General features: G+C 36.8%; 2 long non-coding RNA genes across 2 annotated transcripts; both read left to right on the top strand.

Annotated features, from left to right (window-relative positions):
- The first annotated feature begins 1,001 nt into the window (after positions 1–1,001).
- LOC147547965 (uncharacterized) lies at positions 1,002–3,686 on the top strand. Its single transcript, XR_015238701.1, has 4 exons — positions 1,002–1,150; positions 1,234–1,292; positions 2,134–2,214; positions 3,405–3,686. It is a non-coding gene; the product is annotated as an uncharacterized LOC147547965 (long non-coding RNA).
- Positions 3,687–15,696: 12,010 nt separating this feature from the next.
- LOC147547964 (uncharacterized) lies at positions 15,697–19,332 on the top strand. The gene is made up of 3 exons (XR_015237916.1): positions 15,697–15,778; positions 16,002–16,084; positions 18,927–19,332. It is a non-coding gene; the product is annotated as an uncharacterized LOC147547964 (long non-coding RNA).
- The last annotated feature ends 5,133 nt before the right edge of the window (positions 19,333–24,465 follow it).

The following is a 24,465-nucleotide window of genomic DNA, read 5'->3' as shown; positions in this document are numbered from 1 at the left end:
CGACATATTGCTCGCATTGCCATCTTGATCGAAGGACATCTCCTTTAACTCCTTCAGACTCCCACTTGGACTTAGAACAAGTGCAATGCCTCGATTCTCGTGTCAATTTAGTATCCCATCTGATACGTCACGTCATTCAGACTTTCTTGATCTCCGAGTACAACTGTAAAAGACAAACGATTAATTCTTAATCCGTTTGAGCGCGACCACGCATTTTCAGTTGTCACTCATCAAGTGGCCTTGAGACACTTTTGACCTAATGCGATTAGGATGACACAATCCATTCTTGCGCTCCCACTTAACTTCATGTCTCTCTTGTCCTTCCCAGTATCTGTCTTTATAACCTCCTTTTACGGCGCGGTGTTTGACGGAACCAAAGTCGGACATTCCTTACATAAGTTGATGAGTGGAGCAGTCATGTTTTGAGGAATCTCTTCAGTATTGTCTTTTGAGAAGTATTTGACATTCATCAAGAGTGATGTACTTCTCATTAGAGGGTTATCCAGTGTATAAACCTTTTAAACACCCACGTAGTCGAATCGAATACACTATTCCTATAGCCCATGAAACTGCGCTATCCCATCGACTCCCGTACTAGTCTTCACGAGTCATTGTTGTCCATGCAATGACCTGGACTAGGGATTTGATAATAAATATTCCAAGTTCACTTAATAGGGTTTCATTCATCAGATCACGTGTCTGACAAACCTATTCGGAATGTTTTATCATCAATGGACTGTCATAATCTTCTCCAAAAAAATTATCTCTCTAGAATTTTGGGTCGATGATGAAGATGAAGTAGTAGATGTAACATCCCAAGTTTTCGGCTTAAATAAGATAATGTATGAGGTGTGATGAAGGACTATTTGACAATTGGGTCGGGTCAAAATAAGGGTTTAATCTGCAAATCGTGAAAGATTGGGGGTGTCTTGCAATCCGGACAAATCGAGGGACTTAAGTATAAATTCGGCTGTTTAAGGGACAAAATCAGATTGGTATGAGCTGCTCCTCGTTTTCAAGTTGGGGTTCCTATTTGGAGATGAATCAGTCGAAGAACAAAGGATTTCGGGTGGAATTTCATAGGGATAACCTTGCTTTTGTTGAATTCAAGTTTCAAGATGTGCATTGAACGAGGTTTTATGGACTTTTGGTAAGAAACTCATGACTTCTCTCTCTAGAATCCAATATTTCTGTAAATGGAGATGTAATAGGGTTTCTCATTCTAATTTGTAGGAAGTTTGGGAGAAATTGATGAAGATATGAAGAAACAAATCAATAACATCCAAGTTAAGGTAAAAATTATAGTTTTGATGAGTTAATTATCTTGTTCTTAGATTCTAGGGTTTTATGATCTGGAAATTTGGGGATTTTTCTGAGTGCATGTTATGGTGTTCAATTCCTAAGTATAGAGAAGGGCATGGTAGAAGGTAAGGTTGAGGGAAGTTGCAAATTCTATTGGATTGAGCTGAAACAAAAGATTGTACAGTACAGTCTGTTATGTGACAATTTGGGTCTTGTAGAGTACCCAAATGGACTTTCCACAAACACGAGAGTCGTAGTTTAGGATCTTAGCTTTCCAGAATGGTATGATACAAGTTGTTCCGAGTTCGGACGAGAGAGTTACGACTGTTTTGGCGAGAAGCACGCAGTTTAGCAAATCCGAGAGCTGCTCACTGTTTTACTGTTGTAGCTAGTCATAGATGTTTGAAATGCTGCTTGAGTCTTCTTCAATATTTTATCTCGTCTTGTGTCGATTCCAGAATGGTATGGAAATAGTCGTTTCGAGTTCGGATGAGGGAATTATGGCCGTTAGAGTGAACAACGAGCATTCGGGGAAGACTGATGCACTGCTGCGTCTATTTTGTTCGTTTTGAGGTTATACACTTGGAATTTGGTCGAGACCTTAATTAAAGAAATGTTAGAAATTGAATTAGCTTTCCAACGATGTATGGTAAGATCGAAGTGGATTAGAATTGTGATGGGAATCAATCTAAGACAGAATAGTCACTCGGGGTCTTCCGACGTTAATGCGAGTCAAATCTTATTGGTATTTCTTTTTCTTATGGTTCTTTCGGAGTTATTTGTGTTATGTTAAGATTCTTCTCGAAGCATCTAAGGTTTATCTTTGTCTAGGGTGTCGGAAGGAAAGCCGAAATGAGTTGGGGGCGAGATGCTCGAAGCAAAGCGGATGAGGACGTAGTCCTGAATCGCTAGGTAGGGGATACCTCTTGTTTTCTTTTATATTATTGTCTAGCTTCATGCTAGAAGTAGAGATATGCATGCATCATTATGTGTAGATGGTAGGTGATCATATATGCATGATTTATACTGTTGATTTCAATGAGGTTTACAACGTAGATTATGCCTATTTCGGTAATTGTTTTACGATGAAGCTTGTATTGTTTATTGGGATTATCGATGAGTTGTTTTGATGAGTTTTACTCGTAAATGACTTTCAAAGTGATAGTTTTGAACTGCTTTGTGATAATCGATGTTTTGAAAACATAAAGATTTTGTATGTTGTATGTGATTGGTGAAGTGGACTGAGACGAGTCATGAGGGTCTTGGAAGTTGTAGTGCTCCACTCTCTGGCCAGGATTCTCGTTTAGGTTGGACTCTCGGGGCTCAGGGATTTGCTACCCTTGACCGCTCGATTGGACTGTAAGCCTGTTTGTTCTTACCCTCGGGGTTCAGTGGCTGTACACCTCTGACCGCCCGACTGGTTTGGTGATTGGGATCCCTCTGCACGTATGATATGACTCTTGGTTGTGCCACTTCTGTGTGTGATAAGATAAGTAATGTTTCAAAAAGCCTATCTCAGTCGAGGGCGTAATGGGTGAGTTCCGAATCTGCTGAGATTGTGGGTGAAGGATGTTTTCACAAGAAAAGAGTATTATTTCGGTTGTTGACACAATAAATGCTTTTCCAAAACCAGAAGAAATAGTTGCATGCTAGGGTCCGATGAGAATATGCTTTTCGTCCCAACACGAATACTGGAGGGACGACCTGACTATTCGACTTCGGTGAAGCTAAAACGTATCTAGTTAAGCTAGGTGTATATATTTATCACGAGGTTAGCTTTTCAATGACTGTGGAGTCTCCTAGTGGGAGAGGGGCTTACCTACCTAGGGGTAAGCCACTTTCTCGAGAGAATTTGAGTACCTTGGTTAGTGCCGGTATGGGACGGTACTAGCCAAAGTACTATAGAATTCTCTGGGTAACTCCCTGTTAATTGAGAGGCATACCAAGGGTGGGCAGTTAAGTCTGCTATTGTATGCTAATATTAGGATTGATATATATTTATATGTGTGCATGTTTTACTCGAGAAAAAGTTTATCGCAGTTTTGTTTTGGGACTCCTCTACCAGTTTAACTCATGTCGATGAGTTACTGACCCCCTACCAGTTCTTAGTATGCAGGTTCTTAGTTAGAATCATCTGCAGTGGCAGGGTTAGCAGATGGATTGCAGCGGTAGTGGCGGGGTGCCACTGTGGTGTTATTTCTTTTTACTTTGGTCTTCTTTAGCTTCAAGTTATATTTTATTTCACGAAGAACCATATAACATATATATGTATCACATAAGTTGTACAAGGATGTATGGATTTGTGAAGGATGAGTTAAGTGAGTTCTGGTGGTTCGGTTTTGAACCAGAGTCTGTTAGTTTAATTTTAGTTTCATTTTAGCTTCCATTGTGTTTGTGTATGCGAATGTATGGTTTGCATGACAGGTTCTACAGGTGCGACCGGTTCGATTTACAGAGTAGATGCTGCCAAATTTTCGGTTCGTCTGTGAATTGCCGGGGCGTGCTCGTGCCTATTTATGGGGCATGGGGCGTCACAGTAGAAGAAGACCAAACTTACTTAGGGTTTATGAGAAAAGAGGGAGGTGTTAAAATAATACATCTAATTCTAAGAGGACTTGAGTGGAAACAATAGAGAATTGTCCCCTTAGAAACTGGTGTCCATATAAAAATATTAATTATTTTTGTTGTCTACATAAGATAGTTGTCCATATAAGAAAAACGGTTGCCCACGACGTATTGGCCCCCATTTACATGTACTTCATTATTTGACTATAACAAAACTTCAATTAGCCAACATAATGAACTTTAATATTGTCTTCTTAGAAGTTCTAAAATTAACCTTTAGCTAGTTTTTATCGAAAATTCATACGGCGATAAAAGACATAAAGAAAGGTTCTCTTAAATCAAAACCAAAACTCATTAGTGGGTTTTAATAACTTTTAACTCAATTAAAAGAAATCTTATGAAATTACATGACTTCCTTAATACAAAAAGATTTTAAGTTTCAAAAATCAACTCATATAGCTTCTTAAAATATATTTTCAATATGGCAACAAAAAGTAGATTAAAATCCGATAATTTGCCAAAACGATTTTGAACAAACATGAAGTCCACACCCATAGCTTTGATACCACATGTTAATGCATTCTCTAAGTAGTGTTCATGAGACAAGTTAGTAATTCAAAATTTTCTCATGGACACACAACAATCTAGGGACTCATGTTTGTCACAAAATCAATATGGAAATATGAACATTAGGTAATTATTAACATGAAATAATTACATACCTTTCTCCATTGTAGAGATTAGAAACAACTTCTTACTGTAACGAATATAAGCTCCTTATAACCAATATAAGCTCCTTACTTCAATAAGCTTAACCCCTTACTTTCTACAAGATGAACTTGTATACTCTTTTCTCTTCTATTCTTCAAGCACTAGCGATGGAGAGACTAGTTTGAGTTAATGAGCAAGAGCATAACTATCATCTTATACTCCATCTCTATTTATACTAGTACAATTCTCTAATCCATCATAGAGTTTGTACAAGTCACTACATGGGTGTCATGTGTCCCCTTATGTGTCAAGCAACAAGTCCATTAGGTGTCATTAGGTGTCATGACACAAGAAAAGTGTCCCTTATGTGTCAAACAACAAGTCCATTGTAGGGATTTATACCCTTATACTAGTGTTTATAGCGGAAATAAGACATCTAATGTCTACACTAGTATCCCCAGGATCGCATGCAAAACTAGTAATTAATCTAATGGAGATAGTAGATTACCTTAATCGCTTTTCCCTCGAACTAGTTGAATTGATTGAAGAAGACCAAGAGCTTCAAGTGTAGCTCCTCTACTTGGGACACGAGCAATCGATTTGATCTCCCACCTTGTTGTATAGCTAGCACACCAATGGTGGTTGGAAAAGAAGAACACCTTCTTTTTGACTAGATTGATAGTAATGGGAATTAGCTCACTTTCTCCTCTCTACTTGATGTGGTAGAGTAAGAAAGCTTAGAGAGAAATTCCACACCTTATTCTCTGCCCTAAGAGTGTTTATATAGAACCCTAATAAGAATCCACCTCCTTTTAGGTTTCCTAAAACACCCTTTAGAATAAGATTTAGGGAAATAGTCGAAAATAGCAACTATTGGTATTTTCTCAATTCCCTAAGGAGGAGGTGCCCAAACACCACGAAAATTAGCAGATATAATTTTTATTATATCAGCAACTAACCCTCCAAAATTCAGCCCAATCCGAGTCCTAGAAGTACCCGAACCGGTCTAGGCCCAAAAACCCTATTTTTGGCCTTTTTGTACTATCTTTGCCTAATTCCTTTTTAGGCCTATGAGATATGTTTATGGGACACTCCCGTGATTATATCTCACTCCCACTAGTCATATCCTAGATCAATTTGTCACTCTTATGTGTAAACCGTTGTAGGATCCGATCGAAGTTAGCCGCGAATTACTTCGTAATTCGACGATCGTAGTTGGTCTCTAGCTACAACTCTACGATCCCTAAATCAATCGGACTTGATGATCTTCCACATCAATTGTCCTATCCGACAATTTGTTCGCATTGTCACCTTGGTCGAAGGACATCTCCTTCAACTCCTTCAGACTCCCACTTGGACTTAGAACAAGTGCAATGCCTCGATTCCCGTGTCAATTTAGTATCCCATCTGATACGTCACGTCATTCAGACTTTCTTGATATCCGAGTACAACTGTAAAAGACAAACGATTAACTTTTAATCCGTTTGAGCGCGGCCACGCATTTTCAGTTGCTACTCATCAAATGGCCTTGAGACACTTTGTACCTAATGTGATTAGGGTGACACAATCCATTCTTGCACTCCCACTTAACTTCATGTCTATCCTGTCCTTCCCAGTATCCGCCTTTATAACCTCCTTTTACGGCGCGGCGTTTAACGGAACCAAAGTCGGGCATTCCTTACATAAGATGAGTGGAACACTCATGTTTTGAGGAATCTCTCCAATTGTCTTTATGAGAAGTATTGACGTTCATCACAAGTGATGTACTTCTCATTTGAGGGTTATCCAGTGTATAAACCTTTTACACACCCACGTAGTCGAATAGAATATACTATTCATATAGCCCATGAAACTGCGCTATCCCATCGACTCCCGTGCTAGTCTTCGTGAGTCATTGTTGTCCATGCAATGACCTGGACCAGGGATTTTTGATAATAATTATTCCAAGTTCACTTAATAGGGTTTCATTCATCAGATCACGTATCTGACAAACCTATTCGGAACGTTTTATTATCGATGGACTGTCGTTTAAACACTAAACCAAGTTTAGACGACTGGTGAAATAATTCTTATTATTTCTGATAACGAGAGTTGTAAATCTGAGCCTCTTCCGTAAAACTCCTTTTACCCACTCAGTTTTACTTGTCGAGGTTTAAAATTATACCTCATGCCTTAGACTGTGTATGAATCTCATACTATGCCTTAGGTGACAGTTTAGTTTGACTACCGTGGTAGTCGGTTTTAAACTTTGCTTATTATCAATTAATTTGAAGATTACTATCTTCAACCTTGATAATATCTAGTAATCTTTACTAGATTTAAGGCCTTTAATTCTTTGTGTAGTATTTGCAACAGTTCCCGGCTTAAAACACTTTTAGCCTACTTTCCTTCCATGTCTGGAAGTTTGCTTCGATGACATGTTCAATTTTGTACTACTTCATCCTTTAGCCTTCTAGGATGTACTAAGTAGTGTTTCGGTTTTCCAATCCGAATTCGGATGTTTAAATGCTAATCATGTCCAACATGATTGACTTTACGTTTTCGAACATAAATGTCTCTCTCATGCGTGCTAGCTCATTGGTGTCTTTTAGACTCCGAGTTTTGCAACGCCCTCTGTCATGAGTTTTTGGGTCGAAATTCTTTTAGACTTTCCGAGTCTTAGATTTTCTGTTTCGGATCTCAAGCATCTCAGCGTACTGAGTCTCTCTAATCCTATCATCCTTTTGATCTATGCTTATAGATCTTCAGATGCCCAAAATGGCATTTTATCCTTTTGTGTGTGGTCCTTTATTGAGTCAGTTCGTTACTGTTATACAACACCTTATGTCGTACTCAATCTTTTGTATGTACTCTGCATACGGACCCGGAAGGTTTGTTTACTCCCACTTACCTTCTTGAAACTCGTGATTCAAGATTTTCTTCATTCTCCAGGAATCAAATTTCTCTGATTGCCTTTTGAATCGAAGATTCTAACTCTTGCGTGCTTTTAATCCGTCGATAGATTTCTGAAGCATGCTTGTGGACATAACTTGATTGGAAGAATCTTTATTCTTCTTGTCTCGTTTCGGGAAACACGAATGTTTCCATCCTTCTCAGTTTTCTATTTTGGAAAACCAATTTAGGTCTTTTGTTGACTTAAATTATCAAGCTTCATGTCTTGACGAGATATGGATTCCACGATGATTTTGGCTTCTAGCCAAAATCTAGAGTCAGTTTCCGTTTCTGCGCAGGTCTTTTATCTCTTCAGAAATAACCTTTATTTTCTGTGTCTTTGAGATTTGACCTTTTAGGGCTTTTGAACAACAATTTGGAATTTTCTCAACTACTTTGAGATGTTCCTTTAGAGACACTTTCACTTGTTTTGAGAGTTCTCCGGCGAATGACATTCGCTTTTGTGCGGTGGGTTTATAAGATCATATCTTTAACCTTTCCTTTTCCAAGGAGTCGCAGTTTGTTGCTCTTGGTCGAATTTAATCGATTTGTACAAGTTTCATGATTGTTCTTCATGACCCTCCATGATTTTTCTCATGATCGAATTAAATCGACTTGTACTTTTCTCCCACTTATTCTTTTAATAATTAGTGTTTTCTCCCAGACTACTAGGTGTGCTAATTATTAGAAGAATACTATCATGAGCAACAAACACTTTGTTCTCTTGATTAGTTATGGAAGAAGCCCAAATTTCTTTTAAAAGAAATTGCGTCAGATATTAGCTAGTTTTGTAATGCTTTTACAAGCTTAGCTGTTAGACGGAATTTTGGTAGTTTTGTGAGAAGCTATGTCTAGACTAAATGGATTTTGGAGGATAGAGTTTGATTCGTGTTCTTCATCTTAATCCTTTTGGACACTCCAAATATGGATAGGTTAGAAGTACGTTTGAAGATCAATCTCTGTTTTTGACTCAAGGCTTTCTTTCTTGTCAGTTTGATTCATGTTTTGGTTATAGTGGACTTGTTGTCCTCATCCCTTTCGATTGGGATGAACCTATCTTATAGGTTTTTGACCAAGTTTAGAATCTTTTGGTATAGTTTGTTAAACTTAGCACTTATTAACATCTCAATTTAGAAATAAAATTCTTTATTGATTCTCCATAATACTTAGTACAGAGATGATGTTAAAAAACTAGAAAAACGATTAATCTAGAATAGTGCCTAAAGTAGACTTCGATCCCTTTCAGCATCCTTAGCAGTCGAGGCTTCTGCTCCCTCTTGGATCTTGTCTTCCTTAGCCAAATACTCAGTTCCCAGCTGCGCCTGTTCATTCATAATGAAAGGGCAATTTTAGGTATTACATACCATAATTTGGGAATTTTACAGTATTTGATAAGTTAACTGTTTATACCTGAATTGGAAGCTACTGTTCCATTCTTTTTGTCCTCCAAGAACTTAGGGCAGTTTCTTTTCCAGTGGCCCTTGCCATCACAGTAGAAACATTTGGTGTCAGGAGGAGGACCTTTGTCTTTAGGTTTGGCAATTCGTTTGCTCTTACCTTTTGACGCGGTTTTCTTCTTCTGTTTTCCACCTTTCTTGAACCCTTTGTCCTTTTGTACCATAAGAACGTCCTTCTTAGTCTCCACTATAGCGACGTCCTTTTCGGCTGTTAGAAGCATAGAATGAAGTTCCTCCAACGTTTTATCCCATCCATTCATGTTGTAGTTCATCTTAAACTGATTAAAACCACTATGGAGGGAGTGAAGGATAGTGTCGGTAGCCGTTTGTTGGCTATAAGGGAAACCTAGTTTAGCCAGCTTGCCTATGAGCCTGATCATTTGGCGAACATGAGGCCCAACTGGTTTTCCCTTTTCAAGGCGCATTTAGAGGTTTCAAACCTCTCCAATCTCGACTGTTTCTGGAGCATTTCCCGAAGTTGTCGCATCATGGAGTAAGCATCCATGTCTATGAACTGCTCTTGCAGAGTCGGTTCCATGGTTGCTAGCATTAAGCAAGTTACGGGCTCTGCCTTTTTCCGCACACTCCTTTCTTCATCTATCTCTTCTTTAGTCGAATTATCATCCAATACAGGAATTGGAGTTTCTAGTACATGTTGCTTTCCTTCCATCCTGAGAACTATTCCTAGGTTCCTTTCCCAGTCAAGGAAGTTGTGCTAATTCAGCTTCTCCTTGTCGAGAAGTGAGCGGAAGTTGAAAATATCTTTTGTCATCTTTGAACTACATAAAAGAAATGGCAAAGTTTTAAAACTCGTTATAGTTTTTGAAAAACATTAGTTTTCCCACATTATTCAATAAAAATCGTCCCCGATTGAATAAGTGATTCCAAGACCCCAGTTCTTCGAAGTAAAGCGGACGAAGGCCCTACCCTTTGACTCCGTCGTTCCGGGTGAGTGAACTACTTCACTGATCATACCTTATGACTCTTGGTTGATAAATTTCATTAATGAATGACTAATCTATCCTTTTGCCTCGAGTATCCAAGACTCTCTTGCTGATCTCGTTGAGTAGAACCATTTAGACGTGTAGGCCTCTTCTATAGGCCTACCCGCATTGTCCCAAGGTAGAGGAGGTACTCTGCGAAGGCCGACCCACCTTCCTCGAACAAGGGCGCAACGAGTGTCTTAATCTGGATAGGCGATTACTCAAGATTACTTTTGGGGACTTTTACGCTAGTCTGGCGTTTGTTATAGTGAACTATTTAGCCTAACTAACATCCACGACATAAAGCGTAAATAAGTAAGTAAATGCGCACGAGAAAGTAAATCAAGCAGACATGGATCCTAGTATGGCCCCTAACCTAGAAGATCTAATCTCCCTTGGTTTTCTTCTTGTTTCGCCTTTTGGTTCGTCTTGGATCGCCATCTTTGAACCTCCATTGATTTCTCCCACTCGCCTTTGGATTTCATCCTCGAGTTTCTTCAATGGACTCATAGACCCTAAACTCTAATTACAAGACTCTAACGATTCGCAGATCGTATAAACTTGAAATTAAAACTAATTACAAAGCATGCACCCATCCGTGCTTAAAACAAGAATAAGGAAATAAATCTATGGCCATACTAGTTTCCCGCATTCACATCACATGCAATCATATAATATATCAAGGCTAAGAATTATACATGCATGATTAAAATCATCTTTTAGAAAAACTCCGTTTTGGGCTCGAGAAAGCCCGGGTCAATTTCGGAAAAAATATTGGTTCGATTCTTAATGATTTCATAAATCAATTTAAAGAGAAATCCGTTTTGGGCTCTTGGATGGCCCGGATTGATTTTGGAATTATTTGGTTGGAAGCGGAAAAAATTTTTGGCAAAAACTCCCACTCGAATGATGGTCCCTTTTCGTGGTCCAAAAAGCCTCGAAAAAGCCCGGGACAAGTCCTAGACAAGTCCCGGCCCAAGCCCAAAAAAGGGCTCGGACAAGGTCCGGACATAGCACGGCCCATAGGGCCGGCATGTCCTGGCCGAGGCCTATCAAGGCCTGGTCTCGTCCTGGCCGGAGCCAGGACGCTAGTCCATGTACCAGACGCGTTCTAGACGTGTCTGGTACTGGACCGGACCAGCATTAGGTGTCTCGGACTAGTCCGAGACACCCAGAACCTCCCAGACGCGTCTGGTCGAGTGCTCTGGACGCGTCCTAGACGCGTCCAGGAAGCTCCTTCGCAGCTGCTGGTCGCGTCTTCAAGACGCGTCCTTAGTAGCTGCTCTGGACGCGTCTTCAAGACGCGTCTAGAAGCTTCTGTCGCAGCTGCTGGTCCCGTCTTCAAGACGCGTCTCAGCAGCTGCTCTGGACGCGTCCAGAGGACGCATCCAGGAGCTTCTGGTCCGGCCAGGAAGCTTCCTAGCCGGACACTAGGGTTTTTCAAAACCCTAGTTTCCAAAAAGAAATTTTTTTTTTCTTATGCAACTTTAAGTTGCTATTTTCCAATTTTAAACCTTTTCTTAAATTTTTGAAATTCCTTTTAGAACACTTCTAAAAATTTTCAAAACTTTTAGAAACTTTTTAAATTTTTCCAAATTTGTTTTGAGAGTTTCCCAAACTCAAAACTACTCTTTTTAGAACACTTCTAAAATTCCAAATCTTTGTTTTTCAAAAGTTTCCAAAATTTAAAAAACAACTCTTAATCAAACCAATTTTGGATCAAAATCTAGGTTTTTGAAATTTTTCAAAGAACAATTTTGAAATCAATTTGAAAAATCTTTGAATCCAATTCATAATTAATCAAATTTTATGTTTAAAACCTTTTTAAATATAACTATCAACATAATCAAGCATGGATTAGTTTGAAATTCAATGAAATTGAATCTTTTAAAACACTTTTAATCATCAATTTGATTCTCAATTTGAAAATTTATTGAATCCCATCAAATTATGAGTTTAAAATACTTTTAAAAACATCTTTTAAAATACTTTTATAAACTCAATTTTCAAACTATTAAGCATATTAATTAGTTCGATTCTTAGCAAAAACTAGTTAATGGCAAGAGGCTCTGACGCCACTGTAGGGATTTACACCCTTCTACTAGTGTTTATAGCGGAAATAAGACATCTAATGTCTACACTAGTATCCCCAGGATCGCATGCAAAACTAGTAATTAATCTAATGGAGATAGTAGATTACCTTAATCGCTTTTCCCTCGAACTAGTTGAATTGATTGAAGAAGACCAAGAGCTTCAAGTGTAGCTCCTCTACTTGGGACACGAGCAATCGATTTGATCTCCCACCTTGTTGTATAGCTAGCACACCAATGGTGGTTGGAAAAGAAGAACACCTTCTTTTTGACTAGATTGATAGTAATGGGAATTAGCTCACTTTCTCCTCTCTACTTGATGTGGTAGAGTAAGAAAGCTTAGAGAGAAATTCCACACCTTATTCTCTGCCCTAAGAGTGTTTATATAGAACCCTAATAAGAATCCACCTCCTTTTAGGTTTCCTAAAACACCCTTTAGAATAAGATTTAGGGAAATAGTCGAAAATAGCAACTATTGGTATTTTCTCAATTCCCTAAGGAGGAGGTGCCCAAACACCACGAAAATTAGCAGATATAATTTTTATTATATCAGCAACTAACCCTCCAAAATTCAGCCCAATCCGAGTCCTAGAAGTACCCGAACCGGTCTAGGCCCAAAAACCCTATTTTTGGCCTTTTTGTACTATCTTTGCCTAATTCCTTTTTAGGCCTATGAGATATGTTTATGGGACACTCCCGTGATTATATCTCACTCCCACTAGTCATATCCTAGATCAATTTGTCACTCTTATGTGTAAACCGTTGTAGGATCCGATCGAAGTTAGCCGCGAATTACTTCGTAATTCGACGATCGTAGTTGGTCTCTAGCTACAACTCTACGATCCCTAAATCAATCGGACTTGATGATCTTCCACATCAATTGTCCTATCCGACAATTTGTTCGCATTGTCACCTTGGTCGAAGGACATCTCCTTCAACTCCTTCAGACTCCCACTTGGACTTAGAACAAGTGCAATGCCTCGATTCCCGTGTCAATTTAGTATCCCATCTGATACGTCACATCATTCAGACTTTCTTGATATCCGAGTACAACTGTAAAAGACAAACGATTAACTTTTAATCCGTTTGAGCGCGGCCACGCATTTTCAGTTGCTACTCATCAAGTGGCCTTGAGACACCTTGTACCTAATGTGATTAGGGTGACACAATCCATTCTTTACTGTTTTTCATCTCTTCAAGACTTTTAATTTCTCTATTTTTTTACGTCTTTAATAATTGCTTTTGTGTTTCGGTGCACAAAACTTGCAGTGCATGTGTATCGCTATGTAGTCGGCTGGACCGAGATCGAGACCGAGACGGAATCTCGGTCGAGACAGCAAATGTAGCTATTAGCTAATGGCCTACTACTAAGGCAAAAAATAAGCCATCATCTACTAAAATTAGGTTCTTGTGTTCGTTACTTCTTTATTACTAGTTCTTAATTTTAGATGTCTAAAATGCATTTTAATGCTTATCTTATTTACTGTTTTTCATCTCTTCAAGACTTTTAATTTCTCTATTTTTTTACGTCTTTAATAATTGCTTTTGTGTTTCGGTGCACAAAACTTGCAGTGCATGTGTATCGCTATGTAGTCGGTTGGACCGAGATCGAGACCGAGACGGAATCTCGGTCGAGACAGCAAATGTAGCTATTAGCTAATGGCCTACTACTAAGGCAAAAAATAAGCCATCATCTACTAAAATTAGGTTCTTGTGTTCGTTACTTCTTTATTACTAGTTCTTAATTTTAGATGTCTAAAATGCATTTTCATGCTTATCTTATTTACTGTTTTTCATCTCTTCAAGACTTTTAATTTCTCTATTTTTTTACGTCTTTAATAATTGCTTTTGTGTTTCGGTGCACAAAACTTGCAGTGCATGTGTATCGCTATGTAGTCGGCTGGACCGAGATCGAGACCGAGACGGAATCTCGGTCGAGACAGCAAATGTAGCTATTAGCTAATGGCCTACTACTAAGGCAAAAAATAAGCCATCATCTACTAAAATTAGGTTCTTGTGTTCGTTACTTCTTTATTACTAGTTCTTAATTTTAGTTTTTACGACTCATTCTAATTTAGTTGTATAAATAAATCCTAATCTACCAAAATTTTGAAAGTTTCTGAAGAAAGTTTATAAACTTTGAGTTTGAGTGATATTGTTAACGTAGCACTTTGGTTTTTTCTTAAGATGTAACTCAATCTGTAGGTTCAGTTCCAATATGATGATAGTATTAATCTTATGGGACAAATTTCAGATTTTGTTAGTTCTCTGTCAAGTATGAGAAAGAGAGGGGAAAAAGGGGGGATGGAGACAGACAGAGGTAGAAAGAAAATAAATTGGTTGTGGTGATCGGAAATTGTTGATGAAGGTTAGATGAAGATGAAGACTAAGGGTCAAAAGGAAATTTGGTTTATTTTTGTGCTAAAAGAAAAATTTGATTGATTTATTTTTGGGTTAAAAAAGAAATATGGTCCCTAGTCAATCTCCATTGGTCTAGTCTTTATGTCTCGGAGATTTTTTTATTTCTCCAGACCGTGGCCAAAGAAAATCATTTAACTGCATAAGGATTGATTGATTATTCACCGAAATGAAAAAAAAATATGAGTTAAAGGCCCAAAAAATTGGCCCAAATAGGAAAAACCCACTAAAAAATTATCGTAAAAAAACTATTTCTTTAGTACTTTTTAAAATGTTGACAACATATATTATTATGTTGTTAACAAAACAGACTTATTTTTCTCATACTACCCTTTTTACCCTTCTATGTTGACAACATATATAAATATGTTGTTATAAACTGTTGACAACATATACAATTGTGTTGCTACAAACTGTTGACAACATATGTAGTAATGTCCCGACTTTTAATAAAATGTTGACAACATATATAATTGTCTTGACTTGCTATAAAATGTTTATAACGTATATATAATGATGTTGTTAACAATATATATATATATAGTGCATTAGGCAAAATATTATTTGCCCGTTAATGAGTTTGTCAAATACAAAAGATAAAATACGTATTTCAATTTTTGTAAAAGACAAACTAAAAAGCGCATTACTATAAATGTTTAAGTTGGAAGAAAAACAAAAAATACTGAAACCATTTCTTTATTTACAAGACAAGTCAAAAAATTCCTTACCCAAAATGTTAGTGTCAGTCTGTGTTTGTCAAATGCAAAAGACAAAATGCAAAACATATTTGCAAACCAATTTTTGAGCAAAAACAATTTTGTTCAGAAATGTACAAAATTGTTGAGAGCAAACTGAGACTCGTTTAAAATTTTCAAAATTGTTTTTCACGTTGATTTCGGGATAAAGTTGTACTTTTACGAAATGAGTTTTTTTTTTTTCAAATATCATTTTAAATTGGGCCTGTTTTTTCTATTATCCCCAAATTCTGGGTTTTTAAATTATCCTTCCAATAAAAAAGTGAATATCATGTGTCAATTGTCATTATCAACAACAAAACCGTGGCATTCTGAGAGACGTTAGAAAAATTTGGCAATACAGTCTTGACTAGTTGGCTTTTTGCCTTTTTCCTCTTTAATCTCTATGATTTCGTTTCCTAAATTAAAAATGATATGTGCGATTTAAGCGTGCGTATTATGGTTTTCTCCATGTTGCCCTAATCCTACCTATATATTCTAGTTTATAAAGCGATGAGTAGAGCAGTCGTCGACACCCTTCTCTCTCTCTTCATCTCTCTTGGTAATGGAGATTAGGGATTGGAAAAGTATGTGTTTTCTTTGTTGTTTTAGTTTGTTTTCCATCTCATAGGATCTTACATCATAGTCGTTGTTTCCTTCTCAAATTTGATGAAACCTGTAGAATTGTAAAATATCAAATATTTTAGGAGGTCATGAATTCATCTTTTTATTTCTTTTGCTTTTGGAAATTTATAATGTGATAGACATCACATCTACTTAATTAACTTTTCTTCATTGTTGAAATTTCAGGTTCAAAAGAATGTTTAGTTTCAGAAACTCCCACAATCGAATCAACGATTTACCATAAAACAAACGTGATCATGAGCAACAGGGTGAGGACATACTTACTGTTATACTTGATTTTTCTTTCACCATTTTATTCACCCTACAATCAAGCCCTATGCAGTCTTAAAATATATCAAATAGTCTTAAAATTTGATTAGTTTCATGATTTTGGGTAGTTTTTTACCATCACTAGTCATATAAATTAACAAATTTCACAATTATATACTGGCATAAGAAATTGACATTGAAAAGGGGAAAAATCTACATTATCAATAAGGCTTAGTGATGCTTAAAAGGCCGGGTCGGGCCGGGCCTAGTCAACCCGGGTTGAAAATTTCCCGGGCCGGGCTCAACCCGGGTTGGTTATACAAGGGCCCAGCCCGGGACTGGGTATAGACCCAGGCCTGGCCGGGCCGGGTTTAATCCGGGCCGGGCCGGGCCAGCCCGGATTTTCTATATTATATATTTTTTTTAATGTTTGAAAAATCAAAATTTAAGTTAAAAAAATACAAATCGATTGTTTATTTTGAATATAAAAAATTAAAATTTTAGAGACGATTTTCTATAAATAATGACATGATTTAGAAATGACTTTTGGGCTAATAGGATATAATTTTCATAAATAAGTATAGAAAAGATTTTTAGAAAGAGTTTTTCGAATTGATTTTAGAAATTACTTTGTGGAAATAATTAATAGAGGGTGACTTAAATAAATAAATTAATAAGTTTAGGAAAGATTCTATGAAAAGATTTTTGGGAAATGATTTTAGAAATTATATTTTGAAACTAATTAGTAGAGGATGATTTATATAAATAGAAGATGATTTACATAAATAGGTTAACAAGTTTAAGAAAGATTTTTGAAAAGATTTCGTGAGAGTGATTTTAGAAGTTACGTTTTGGAAATAATATAAAGGATGATTTAAACAGATAAATTAACAAGTTAGGAAAGATTTTTCGAAAATATTTTATGGAAATGAATATTTTAGGAACGATTTGTTGGATAGATCTTTTCGAAAAGGAATGTTTTCAAATTCTCTATGAAAATTTTAAAATCATGAAATAAAAAAAGAAAAAAAAAAAAAAAAGCAGGTTTTGACGGGCCGGGCCGGGCCTGGCCCGTCGGGCCCAAACCATAGGCCCAGCCCGGGCCCGGAATAGAACCCGGGTTGGCCAGGCCCGTTTTCCGTACGGGCCGGTCCCGGGCCCAACCCGGGCCGGCCTGGCCTTTATAACAACACTAATAAGGCTAAACTTATTGATTTATTATCTGTCTCTTTTAATCATCTGATTGCTAACTATTTTCGAAATTGGAAATCATATTAATTCAAAATATCATTAATAATAAATTGTGAGAACATTAAAATGAGTCAAGTAAAAGAACAAATTTCAGTGATGATGAATGAAGCAGACCAAACAATAATAAGAACCCACAAATTGAATTATAGATTGAAAAGAGACATGATGTCACTGACTTCAATAGTAAGAGCGATTTCACTGGTAACCTCACAAGGATGTTGGTGATAATTATTTCATCAGGGATTGAACACTAATTAACTTATAGAATAAGTGAGAGAAAGATGGAGTTGGTCACCTAAATCTGAAACTTCGACAGAGAGAGAATGGAGGGCAATAAGTGATGAAATTTTTGCATACTTACTTTAATTTTATCTCTTATGGTGCCTTCTTAGTAACTTTGTTTGCAGTGAGAAAAATAACGTCATATTTCATGTTTATTAATGTTACGATAATAGCCAAGGCTGTAAATAATGTTGTTGGGCTTTAGGCCATGTCTTGTTGGGCTATAGGGCCGGTTCTGTTAGTGTTTGAGTGGGCGGTTATCGAGCTTATCACATCTATGATGTATCAAGTGCCAAATGTAACGCCATACGTAGATCGTAGTCGACTTCCAAAAAAAAATGATAATAGCCAAGGCTAAGTATGATTCCTATTGGGGAAAAGGAAATGAAAAATGATCATATTTCCCCATTTTGCCATAAAAACTTCTCACACGAGTATTTTCTATAAGAAAAAAGAACTACTTTTTTTTGTTGAAAAGAAAAAAGAACTTCTTAGGGGCTAGAGTAGGGGTGGGAAAAAGATCCGGAAGACCGCTATCCGACCCGTTCGACCGAGATAAAAAGTGTCCATGGACACCCGATGGTCATAACGGTCGGTGTCCGACCGGCCCGAAAGAATTTGTGGACGGTCACGGTCAAAATTTTATGTCGAAGGACCGACCGCTGACCGACCGGTACGAGTGACCGAATAGGTTGACCGACAAAACTGTCCTCATTTTTAGAAGTTGACCGTTGAATTTTATAGACATATAAATATATGATGTTCGTTGGCTATAGTCATATAGTCCTCTGGAAGACCAAACATTAGTGAATGACTTAATTATATCTTGTCAAATGATGATCAACTGTGCTTTTTCTTTTTTATATTTACTTTTGATTTCTTGGCTAAACATCTTCATTTGTAAGTAAACTTGTTTGTGGTAATAAAAATAAAGTTCTGAATTAAGTAAATTTATTGGAAAGTCCGGACCGAGACCGTCCGGTGTCCGACTGGACCGGTAAAATAAACGGTCTTGGACGGTCAATGGACAAAGAATTCTTGAGAGTGACCGTCCGAGTCCGCCCGAGTAAATAGGTGGTCACCAACAGTTTATGTCCGAGTCGACCGGTTCGATGAAGTTAGAGTCCGATACCGACCGGTCCGGACCGATTCCCACCCCTAGGCTAGAGTTTAGATTTCTCCTATATTAGCCGAATTTATAGAAGCAATACAAGGTACAAAAAAGTAGTAATTAGAAAATTTCCCTTTGATAGTTTAAGATGATAGAATTTACAATGGCCTAATCCTCTATTTGGTTTATCACTGCAGTCTGGTTATACCATGGATGACCAACCAACTCCCCATGGAGCATATTATTGACATTTTTTCAAGAATACTAGCCAATGCTTTGATGAGGATCGAATAAGAGAGTTTGTAAGCATTGGGAATTTTGAGCCAAAGATCCTCATATGATAAAGACACACTTCGAACGAAAGAGAGATCAGGATACTTGATAAAAGCAAATAATAGCCATATGCACATGAAGAAATGGCCTAAATATTTTTACCCATTATGTTAACTCCTAGACAAAGAGGACACAAGTAACGTCGTTGAAGTTTTCAAACCGGATGTATAAGTCCTACTTTTTTTTTTGTTGGCATGTATAAGTCCTACTTACTACTCGGTAATGGATTCTTGCAATGACATTATCTTAATGGCCCAATTTGATGACCAACATAATGGCAATGTGTAATCCAGCAACCAAAGAGCTTTACGCTCCTCCGAATCCGGAACCATTCACTTGTCATTTGGATTGTCTCTTGCATATGATTCAACTAACCAGAGATATGAAGGGTCTAGGCTTGCCTTCAATTTCTTGATACCTCATTACATGTCTAGACTTGAGGTCTTGACCATAGGACAAGATAGGACTTGGAGAGTGAAAGAACTAGTCCCTCATATTCTGAATCAAACCAAGCTTGTTAAGGTCGGTGACGCTCTAAACTGGTTTTTAGGGTCAAGTGCTCAACTTACTTATGTACTGTCAATCAACATAATCACTGAAGAGATCCTTATACTCCTTACTTGGTTAAATTGGATGGGAGTTTGATCGTGTGTATGATGAACACAGTTGAGATGCTAGGTTGGGCACTTCAGACATTCAACAACAACTTAACATGGGTAAGAAAATATAAGTTTGAAATGCCCAACTGGGTATAAAAAGGGTTCAATTCCGATGATGATACATTCTACATGTGTAAGGGATAATGAAATTTTACTATGAGGAGGTAGAAACAAATTGGTGTTCTATAACTTGGAAGCACAGGCTTTATAATAGGATACGTGATATAAGACTGATCGAGATGAAGAGATCCGACGATGAAAGTGTGTCAAAGCAAAGAGATACGTGTGTAACACGTGTATGTACGTGACGAATCGAGAAGACCCGACGATAAAGAAGAATTCAAAATATTCTAAGATTTTGAAGATATGTGAAGATCCATAATAATTAGTTTAATATATTTGGAATATCTCTTGTAATATATCTAATACTAGAGTATATCCCCTGTCTTGGGGCACGACAATTCTATCAATCAAATTTGACGACTTTTCATATTTATTATTGTGGATACTCTAATGTTTTGGTATTCTAGTTATTGTTTATTTTCTTTTGTTTCATTTTTTTCTTAAATCATTTATTTCATTGAGAGAAACAGAGATTTTTAATTTTTTTTAACCCTTACATTATCTTTTGTTTCATTTTTTTTTTCTTAAATTAGTTATTTTATTTCTAAGAGGGCACGGTTATTCTTTTCTTAAATAGGTTATTTTATATCTAAGAAGGAATATAATTTAAATTTTGGAAAGGGTTCCTAGACAATATCTTTTATTAAAAGAGGATGTTTGTCTGACTCAGCGTTTGCTCTTATGTTTTATTACTAGATAGATTTTATATCTTTCCTAGTTTAGTTAGGAGAAACTAGGAAACCTAAACCCTACTGTCTCTATAAATTGGAGAGGGTTTTAGGAATTTATGTCTGACCAATGTAACTGATCAACTCCACAATTGTATGTGGTGATTATTAATAAAGAAATTATTCTCCCCCGATGTAGGTCATGATTATCCGACCGAACCACGTTAAATTATCGTGTCAATTATTTTATTGTAAATCTCTAATTATCACATAATTGTGAATTTAACATGGTATCAGAGCATGTTAATGTTCTTGATTTACACTTTCGCAAAATTTTCAATGTTAATGTCTCTATAAATTGGAGAGAGTTTTAGGAATTAAAATCATCGAGTCATGTCTGACCAATGTAACCGATCAACCCCACAATTGTATGTGGTGATTATTTTATTGTAGTTCTCCGATTATCACATAATCGTGAATTTAACATGGTATCAGAGCATGTTAATGTTCTTGATTTACGCTTCCGCAAAATTTTCAATGTTCTTTTTTGTTCGTTGTGACATAATAATCAATCAATTACTTTGACGATTTTTTTTATTCCCAAGTTATTCTTGTGATTATCATATTCCAATGGTTATTTTATATCGTTGTGATTGAATAACCGATAAGTTACTTCGTCGATTTTTTCTTCCAAGTTAATCTTGTGATTATTTCTCATCTTCATCACACTTCTAACATGGGGTTACAAACTACAAAAAAAAAAAGAAAAGTGTCATAACGATAATCAAAGAAAAAGAGTTGAAGTCTTCATGGTATGTTATGCGAAAAAGGTATGTTCTACATTTATTTTCAAATTTTCAGGATTTCTTTTAGACCTATATAGGGTTGAAATTGAAAAAGACACCCTGGAACCAAAAAAAATACCAGATCTGGTCTATTGCAATTCTAGCCGACCACTGGAACCAACTTTCTTCCGTTGCGGAACTGAACAAATTTGCTTTCATTAAGCCCATATTCAACCAGACATACCCTTAAAGCACTGTTTGACCACGCTGACTAAGTCAGCAGCCTTTGACCCGCCTATTTCTTTTTCTTCCTGACGATGCAACCCCTAGGGTTTGATTCGCTCAATTTTCCGGCGAGATTTTCATTCAATCGGTTGCTCTCGTCATTTGGACCATCATCTACTATATCACAAATTCATTTTCCTTTGGATTTGATGGCGAATCAACCATTTCTTCTCGGTTTTTTGACCGACGACCAAATTTTTCTCTCTCTAGAAATACATAACAATCGTCGGTTTCTTTTGCTCAAATTGATCGTATTTTGGTTCAATTAATTAAATTTGTCCTTTCCCTCCACCGATTTTGGGTTCTTCCACTATCCAAATTCAATTTCCGAGTAATCGAACCATAGTTTTGGTTTTTGACAGAAACCCTCTTTCGGGTGCTTAAGCTTTCACTTTCGTGACAGTTTTTTTTACCACAGTACCTACATGTTGGAAATTTTCTTTTGTGATAGACTAGTACTTTCACTTGTATCCAACTATTTCTAGTTCTGACATAATTTTTCTGTCACACTTTCTCTTTCATTTGTAACACTTAATAGATTAATTTCATCTATTTTTCTTTCCGGATTAACCGGTGACATTTTCAAACTCATACTTTGTCTATGGTGACTTCTCTTTCTTACTAATTATATTTTTTGGCTTTTTTGACTTCGAATAGAAAATATCTATTTTGACCTTTAATTCTGGATTCAACCGTGACATTTTCAGGATCATACTTTGTAATGATTTTTATTTTTCTCGAAATTAGACTTGTTTCATCTATTTTGGGTTTTCTTCCGGAATTGTACCCGCGACTTTGACGTTTTCACGACAAGAAATCTTCTCTCGACAATTTTTCCGACACCATCATTATGGTTGTTAATTCTACACATTTTTTGACAATTTGACAATGATTTCCTTGTCAATTTTAAACACAACACTTTTAGTTTGTTGTGACTCATTAAGTTAAATACATGATATTTGTATCCGAAGATAACTTTTTTTTTTTGTCGATATTAATAATCACAACTTTTTTGTTGTTGACATCTTCTTTCATATTGTTCATACAATGACCAACTTTACATACATGACAACAATACATTTAATTTCGTTGCCATTGATTTTCGTTCAATCTTTGACCGCATTTACCGACTTTTTAGTTGTGACTTAATCATCCTTCAGTTATCTTCACAATGCATCCACAATGTGAGAGTTGCAAGAAGACGAATAAGAAGAATCAAGAAGTATTTTTTCTCTCCAAGTCGAACACTTTAAACTTTATGTGCTCCTACTTCCGGGGGGGGGGGGGGGGGGGGGTGGGGGGTGGGCAGGGGGGTAATAGGATACGTGATATGAGACGGATCGAGATGAAGAGGTCCGACGATGAATACGTGCCCAAGTAACACGTGTATGTACGTGACGGATCGAGAATACGAGATCCGACCATCAAGAAGAATTAGAATATTCCAAGATATTAGAAGATATGTGAAGATCCATAATATTTAGTTTAATATATATGGAATATCTCTTGTAATATATCTAATATTATTATTTGGTAGATTTTATATTATTTCCTAGTTTAATGTCTCTATAAATAAGAGAGGGTTCTAGAATTAAAATCATCAAGTTATGTCATACTAGGTGTGGAAATCGGGCGGGTTCAAACGGTTTCGGATTCTTGATTTTCGTGCTTGGGCGGATCGGGCTCTAGAGTAAGCTACTCGATCGGGATATCGGGCACTTCGGGTCGGGCAAACATGAATCTCTTCGAACCCGGACCCTGGTTTTGCCCGAGAGCCCGATAGGGCTCTAACGGGCTCGGGCGCATAGGGTTGCGGCCTTTTTGAATAAAAAAATTAAAAAATTAAACATAAAAGAGTAAACTTTATTAAAATAAGTAAAACTCAATCTTTTAAATATCTCCGAAAATATCTTGTCTCTCAACCCGTCATAGTTTACATTAGTATCAAAATATTTAAGAGTAAAAAAGTTATATGTTGGGCAACAATAGTCCAATTTGACAAGGTCAGCAAACGCCCTCACAGGATACCAGGTATCTAGGGCGAGATTTATTCACCAAACAAGTGTGCATTATGAAATTTTCACTGAAGTGCCCGTAATTTATAAATAACTAATTAGATTCACCAAACAAGTTGAGCAACTATTTATTTTTTTGCTTGTCAGCAAACGCCCTCACAAGATACCAGGTATCTAGGGCGAGATTTATTCACCAAACAAGTGTGCATTATGAAATTTTCACTGAAGTGCCCGTAATTTATAAATAACTAATTAGATTCACCAAACAAGTTGAGCAACTATTTTTTTTTCAAAAAAACAAATAGTTGCTCAACTTGTTTGGTGAATCTGTAGTATATTATTAGCACGGATATGTCTCATTCTAAATAAATAATTAGATTAAAAAAAGTCCAATGTTGCGTGAAGCCGTGAAGTAGAAAATAAAACTTCATTTTGGAAGGGGCAGAGCAGAGCAGAGGGTCTGCTTTGTTTCCACTTTAAATACCCCACTCATATCCAGGGTCGTGTTTGAGGGGGGCGGGCAAGGAATCCGCCCTGGACCCCCACTTCAAAAGGGCCCGCTTCAGAGGAAGTACTCTGTATAACGTATAAAAACAACTTATTGAAAAAATAAAACCAAAATGGCAATTGGTTCAATGGTGGGATACTTCTCCTAGGAATTATAGGTCAGGGGTTGGACCTCCACAACTTCCAATTTTTCATTTGATTTTTTAATTAGTAAAAATCAAATATTCTAGGGCTTATAATAGAAGATATCATGATTAGTAAGTCTGTAATTATTCTTATAACATTATAATTAATTTTTAAATGTAATTTATAACCGTCTCATTAGCTATTAAAGAAGAAAACAAAAATATGTATTACGTGA

Source organism: Eschscholzia californica, unplaced genomic scaffold, assembly GCF_041429995.1.
Source record: "Eschscholzia californica isolate CP2 unplaced genomic scaffold, dmEscCali1.0.p SCAF_3, whole genome shotgun sequence".
NCBI lineage: Eukaryota > Viridiplantae > Streptophyta > Magnoliopsida > Ranunculales > Papaveraceae > Eschscholzia > Eschscholzia californica.
This window is presented reverse-complemented; position numbering and strand designations above follow the sequence as displayed.